Here is a 7,887-nt window from a genome sequence, read left to right as displayed (position 1 = left end):
TAGTTACTGTGGATTTATGCACAGTACAAAATAGCAGACTCTACAGTCCCTCTGCTGTGACTCCTGCTTTGACTCCTAACATTACACAGCCACAGCACTCCCAAGTAAACTCACTTTAAGTCTATACTTAGTAACAACTCTTTAAAAACAGACCAAATATGTAATCAATATAATCAAGCTGTTTTACATTTTCACATAAACTTGGCTACATATATATATATATATATATATATATATATATATTGTATCCCAAGTGTTCAAACTAAATGTACATTCACTCAGTTTGTTATTTTATCACACACTCATTGCAAGATGATAAACACAAATTATTACTTTACAGTACTTTCCATTCTGTGTTATTTTAAATACATAGATTAATAAAAGAGAATTTTGTAGTTGTAGTTAGAACTGAGTACATTATGCTCATGTTGTCTTTATCATAGTAGCTATTATATTATATTCTGCATGAAGGGGTGAAATTTGAAGTAAACCACAAACTTTCACATTTCTACAACATTTCTTCAGGCACTTTACCTTCACAAATTTAGCATATGACTGTCACGTAAAGAGAGGTGTAATGTCAGGTTAGTTAAAATCAATTGCATGTCTTAAACTTAACTTTAATATGCAGTCATCTGTAATAAAAAAATAACATTTTAAGCTTAATGTATCAGTGAGGTCAGGGAAAATGGCTGATTTTGTTGAGACAATACCATCTGGGGGAATTTCACCCCCAGGAACTCTAAGGGTTAAATGCTTTAGAGTAAAGGGAAGGCAACACATGCTTAAAAATATACCACATCAAGAGTTCTGGTTTCAAATGTAAATATAGCTTTATTAAAAATTCCCAATACAAAACCAGTAACAATCTAACTATTTATAGCCTTAAAACCATAAATATATAAGTCAAGTTCACTTCTGAACTGAATTTGAACCAAATGTCTGGGAATGCAGGTCAGAAAGGCAATGAACTTACTAATTACTTACTGAAGTTACACCAAGGCTCTGTAAATGTTGTGAGTCAGACAGAAATATTATTTCCTTTCTTGTTTTGTTTAGTTTTTTAAATTAGCACATATTATTTTTACATATTTTTAAAAGTAATTTGTATTTTCCACACTATGTATCTATGTTAATAAATAATAAATGGGCTGATGGCTCCTCCTACTACATATTTAAGTGTTGAGGCTCTGAGAGGTTTTTGTCAAGGGCTGCTGATTGTTTGTGTTAATGTGGGTATCTGGCACAGTAATACACAGCAGTATCATCAGGCTGCACATTCTGTCCATTTAAAGTCACTGTGTTACTGGAAGAATCTGTGGAAATGCTGAACTTGTTTTTGAGAGAATCTTTGTATGCTGGTGTGCATCCATGACATTGCTGTCCAATCCACTCTAGATTTTTTCCTGCAGGCTGTCTGATCCAAGCTGTACTGTAGCTGCTCACAGAATAAGAGACCTGACAGATGATGGTCAGACGTTGACCTGGCTGCACAGTCACAGCGCCTGGTTGAGTTAAATGTTCACACTTCACACCTGTTAAAAAAGAAAATGTTTTGTGAAAAATCACAGGTTATATTATTAAAAAACAAACTGTTATTATATTACACATTTAAGTAGACTCACGCCCAGCAGCTATAAGTAGTAACAGAGCTACAGAAAGCATGGTTTTTGATGAACGTGTCATCATGTGAACTCTACATCACAGTCTGATGTGAAACATTTATAGCTGAATAATACAGGAAGTAAATGAGTTTGCATAGACATACATAAAAAATTCATTAGGGACTGAATGAAATTTGTTAAAGAGGCTGCCTCTAATGGAACACATGAAAACATCTTTGGGAAATTAATTTGTGCTTTTCTAATTACATAATTGAATCAATAAGACATAAATCAAACAGGTGGGTTCTGGTTACGATTGCATACTAATAAAATTGCAAAAATCTAAACTATACTCATTAAAGTGGAAGTGCATTTAGTGTATTTTCAGATTATTGACATTGATATATTGAATACTCTGTTCTAGACTCATTTAAGTGCTGAACACATAAATATAAAGCTGTGCCTCAACGAGGGTCATAGGGAGTCAGTATGACAACAGAAAACAAAAAACAGACTTTTCTTCAATTTCTTTAAAAAAAATATCATTTTCATGCCATGGAAGCAGATATTAATGAATAAACTTGACAAGATTGTATGTTCTTTAATTGACAAAACTTTATCAGAATATTTATATGGTACAGTTGTCCAAGATCCTCTGCAACAAATAAAATGTCAACTGGTAGTGATTTGCTATTCAGAAAGTTACGAGTTCTACATCAGCTTCTAAATAAGTGGAAAAGATAGATAGATAGATAGATAGATAGATAGATAGATAGATAGATAGATAGATAGATAGATAGATAGATAGATAGATAGATAGATAGATAGATACACTCAACAAAAATATAAACGCAACACCTTTGTTACTGCTCCCATTCCCCATGGGATGGACGTAGAGACCTAAAATTCATTCCAGATACACAATATAACCATCCCTCCCAAACAGTGGTCACAAATCAGTCCAAATGTGTGGTAGTGGGCACATCTGCCATATTGAGATAATCCATCCCACCTCACAGGTGTGCCACATCAGGATGCTGATCTGACATCATGAGTAGTGCACAGGTGTACCTCAGACTGCCCACAACAAAAGGCCACCCTGGAATGTGCAGTTTTGTCTCACAGCAAAATGCCACAGATGCCACAAGCAATGAGGGAGCGTGCAATTGGCATGCTGACAGCAGGAATGTCAACCAGATCTGTCGCCCGTGCATTGAATGTTCATTTCTCAACCATAAGCCGTCTCCACAGGCGTTTCAGAGAATATGGCAGCACATCCAACCGGCCTCACAACCGCAGACCTCGTGTAACCACACCAGCCCAGGACCTCCACATCCAGCAGGTTCACCTCCAAGATCGTCTGAGACCAGCCACCCAGACAGCTGCTGGAACAATTGGTTTGCACAACCAAACAATTTCTGCAAAAACTGTCAGAAACCGTCTCAGGGACGCTCAACTGCATGCCCGTCGTCCTCATCGGGGTCTTGACCTGACTCCAGCTCGTCGCCGTAACAGACTTGTGTGGGCAAATGCTCACATTCGATGGCGTCTGGCACGTTGGAGAGGTGTGCGCTTCACGGATGAATCATGGTTCACATTGTTCAGGGCAGATGGCAGCTGAGAATGTCCCAGTTCTTGCATGGCCAGCATACTCACCGGACATGTCACCCATTGAGCATGTTCGGGATGTGCTTGACCGGCGTATACGACAGCGTGTACCAGTTCCCACGAATATCCAACAACCTCGCACAGCCATTGAAGTGGAGTGGACCAACATTCCACAGGCCACAATTGACAATCTGATAGACTCCATGCGACGATGTGTTGCACTGCATGAGGCAAATGGTGGTCACACCAGATACTGACCGGTTCTGGGTCCCCAGACCCCCAATAGCGCAAAAAACTGCACATTCCAGGGTGGCCTTTTGTTGTGGGCAGTCTGAGGTACACCTGTGCACTACTCATGATGTCAGATCAGCATCCTGATGTGGCACACCTGTGAGGTGGGATGGATTATCTCAATATGGCAGATGTGCCCACTACCACACATTTGGACTGATTTGTGACCACTGTTTGGGAGGGATGGTTATATTGTGTATCTGGAATGAATTTTAGGTCTCTACGTCCATCCCATGGGGAATGGGAGCAGTAACAAAGGTGTTGCGTTTATATTTTTGTTGAGTGTAGATAGATAGGTTAATATTAACATAAAGGAAACCATGCTTATGGATCCTGTGGACTTCCACTGAATATAGCTAAAACTACTCAGTTGTAGATTGACACTTCAATCTCATCTCCACAACTTAATACAAATGTCCAAGGAATTTCAAAATAGGCCCCAGACACAAGGAACATGTCTTAAGAAACCTGAGATTTTTGAAAGGAGATGACCAATATTTTCTTAAAATTTACCTCAGCCCTTGAGCACCTTGTGTAGGTTAAAAATTGAATATTACTCTATATAGCTCTATAACCCATTTCTGTTTATAAGTATATACATGCGTCTCCTACCAGTGAACTGTGGTCTTAGGGCTCCTCCTCTGGTGTCTTTGTATTACAAGGGTTTGTGCTCTGAGGGCTTTTTGCTAAGGTCTCCTGATGTGTTGACTCAGTGTGGCTCTCTGGCACAGTAATACATAGCAATGTCTTCCGAACGCACATTCAGTACTTTCAAAGTTACTGTGTTGCTGGAAGTGTCTGCAGAAATGTTGAATTTTCTTTTAGTTAAAGGACTCTTTGTAGTTTGTGGGAGATTCAGCTGTATCCACATTCCCTCTAGTGTTTTCCTTGCAGGCTGTCTTATCCAAGTCTTACAGCAGCCACATAAGACACCTGACAGGTGATGGTCAGACAGTGACCTGGCTGTAAAGTCACAGAGGCTGACTATATCGAATGTTTATTCTCTACAACTGTGAAAAACAAAAAAAGATGAACAACAAATATCTAGTTGAATAACAAATATCAACAACTGACTATGACAAATGTAGAGACTCACATCCAGCTGCTAAGAGCAGTAACAGAGCTGAGCACATTTTTCACATGTACATTTGTGAGAAAGAAGAGTTTGAATGTGTGAAAGTACATCTCAAAAACTGTGAGAATAAAACTATTTGATGTCTATTTAACCCTTGAAGGAGATTCATTACCATTCAGTTATGGTCAGTGTTTATTATGTAAGTGCCACTGTAAGTACTCCTCAGGTAAAATAAATAAATAAATAAATAAATAAATAAATAAGGCACAATTACATATTTTACCTTTTTACTTAAATCATACTGTAGTTGCCAGTTAATGCACAGATACTGTGTTAATTGATGTATTTTATGTTTTTGTTTTTGGGTGATAATTATCTTTTTCTGTGTTTTTCATCAGAAACGACAACAACTAAAGATACAATAAACACATTATACTTTCTCAAAAGGTATTAACACAACAGAAACAAGCAGGGGATTTTGTACAGCTGCTCAGCTAGAGTCAGTCACTGTGACTCTCAAGCACAGTAATAAAAAGCAGACTGTTCATCTACAGATACACCTGCTGTTTGTTATTGTCCCTGGAGATGGTAAACCGACCTTGACCTGACTGAGAGTAGTAAGTTCTGTGGTAGTAATGAACAGATGTAACACACTCTAGTCAGGGCTGGACTGGGACAAAAAATCGGCCCGGGCATTTTGACTAGAGACCGGCCCACCAGGATAAAGATTGAAAATGTGACGTCATTCAGGGGTAAAACCGCAAAGGATTCTGGGAACTTGTGGCAAGAGGTACTAGCGCACGCAGGCTTTCAATTGAACTCAGTTACACAGCTATAAAAAGAAACCCAAAAAATGGCAAGAAGCTGTTGTATTATTAACTGCAATAGCCGGTCGCATGACAGCCACGGGAAGCCGACGGGTAAAGAGATCTTTTTTTTTTATCGGATTACGTTGTTGAAGAGAAATTTTTTAAGCCATGTTTCCGAAGTAAGAGCCGACGGATGGTCTGGATATACCAAATATAACGTCTCAGAACACTCCAGCTCACATGTTAGTCTGCTCCAAGCATTCCCACAAAGGTCAGAGTTTTGTAGTAGTTAATACGTCATTTTTCTTAACATAATTGGTGATATAGGTTACAAGCAAGTCTGGCGCTGAACAGAAATTGTCGTGCTATGCTCCTTTGTTTATTGTGCATAAATAGTGAATTGTCCTGACACAATATTGCGTTTCGCTTCTGTTATTACCATGGTACATTGACAAAAACATATACTTTTATTCACAGGATAAAACAGTTGTTTTGTATCACTAATTGTCCAGTACGATTACAACATACAATATTATTGTCATTGCTACATTTCTGTAATGCAACCAGAAATTATTTCCACTACTAATTAATTACCGTTGAGCTCAAAGGTTATATTAATAAACGGTTAATGAATGTGTGTTTATGACGACGATTTGTGAGACTGGTAAACTTACCTTTGTTCATACGATGGTCTTTCGTTCTACAGGGTGCATTTCAAGGTCCTGTACCCATCCGTCGGTAAACTGTACCTGGGCTTGTTGCAGTGACCTGAAGTTACTAAACTTCAAGAGTGCATGCACTCACTCCAAGAACCGTATAATTATAAATCTGAGCGTGGTGAAAGTTGGGCAGCACACTGACGTCTTTTGTCCACTCTGTGTGCTCGTAAGGGTCTGACCCTTTCACTCCTTGGATTTTTTCCTCGTATCTTTTCTTTGTCTTTTCGTCGAGTCTGTCTTTGTACGGCATTGTTCTCCTTTTGTTTTGTACATTCCTTTTTTGTGCGGCAAAGAAAAAACAAGAAGGTATTGGAACCGGAGAATGAACGTGCTGCAAATGCTTGCATTTGATGCGGTACTTGGATTGTTTTGCCACGAGTTCCCGGCATGCAATGCGCGAAAATCACGTGATTGCTAAACAAGGGGGAGGGTGCATCCAGCCTCCTCGGCTGTAATTGGTCCAGCCCAGAGTCGATCATGACCAATTGGCCAATCCAACACCTTTCATTATATATACCCTTCCTAAAAAAAAATAAATCCATCGGCCCATAGAAACAAAAAATCGCCAGCGGCCCACCGGGCAAATGCCCGGTATGCCCGATGGCCAGTCCAGCTATGACTCTAGTCCTTTTACAGGAGCCTGTTTGATCCAGTTCACATAATAGTCACTGAATGTGAATCTAGAACCTGTACATGTCAGTCTGTGGTTCAAATTGTCTCAGAGGCTGACCATCAACACCTGTGAAAAAAGAAAAAGAGTCACTTACTATGATTTGGTTACTTTTCAGTGGCAAATATAACTCAGTAACAGTGAAATGCTTCACCTGCCCAGAAAGTGATAAAAAGCATCAGTCTTGTCCTAATGTCCATCATGTCAAAGTGTGTGACCACTCCACTGTCATCCTTCCTGGATGTAGGTCCAGAAGTAGGTCTAAGATATCCATGTTTTGCACTGATTCCTCCTCACAGAAAGGACAGTGCTGATGTAGACTTGGCAATGATTTTCCTATGATATATAGTGTAGTTAATGATTTGATAACTCGATACTCTTTAACTAATTTATTTGTTGAGATTTTAATTCAAACAATGTCCCATTTTTCAGTTTTTGAATTAGACAATAGTGCTTACAGGCTTTATTCGCATCCTCAACAAGTACAGTGAAGGCTGAGTCATTGTTTAATATCTGGAAGCCAATTTTACAGTGTAGCTGTAATTGCAGTGGTTGAACACCTTGTGTTTGGGGGGACTTATATATACCACACATTACCATATAAGATCACTCTTATTACACATTCAAATAGAAGATGTATGCACTTCACTGACTGCTATGTTGAGCAAATGGCCAAAATTTTGTTGGCTAGCTGCTAAGCTCTATCTGTATTTTGTCATTTCTTGTGATGTTAATGATGTGTTTATAAAGGAGGAAACGTTTGCATAGAGCTCCCTCTACAGGAGCAATTTGGTATTCCAAATACAGAGTCTCTAAGTACTTTACGATATGGTATGATAGAAAATTGATATATGATAGATAATTATACCCTAAATTGTTTGTAAGAATAGTGTTTGGAATTTTTTAAATATATGTTTTACTTTATTGGAAGTGAAGGCTGAGCAAAACATAAACATAAGTACAGGCTCACTTTGCATTCCCATACAACTCTAAATTTAAGAGGAAGAAAGTGAACATAACACTGACAGGACAATGTGACATCCAATAATTATAACTGAATGGACCATTATATATGAGTGGATGTAATAAGTTGTGTAGGATTTTGCACAGC

Source organism: Copadichromis virginalis, linkage group LG4 (genome assembly GCF_057382275.1).
Source record: "Copadichromis virginalis isolate Kocher_CV1m ecotype Utaka linkage group LG4, C_Virginalis_male_GT1.1, whole genome shotgun sequence".
Taxonomy (NCBI): domain Eukaryota; kingdom Metazoa; phylum Chordata; class Actinopteri; order Cichliformes; family Cichlidae; genus Copadichromis; species Copadichromis virginalis.
The sequence above is the reverse complement of the archived record's forward strand: the minus strand, read 5'-3'. Positions refer to the sequence as shown.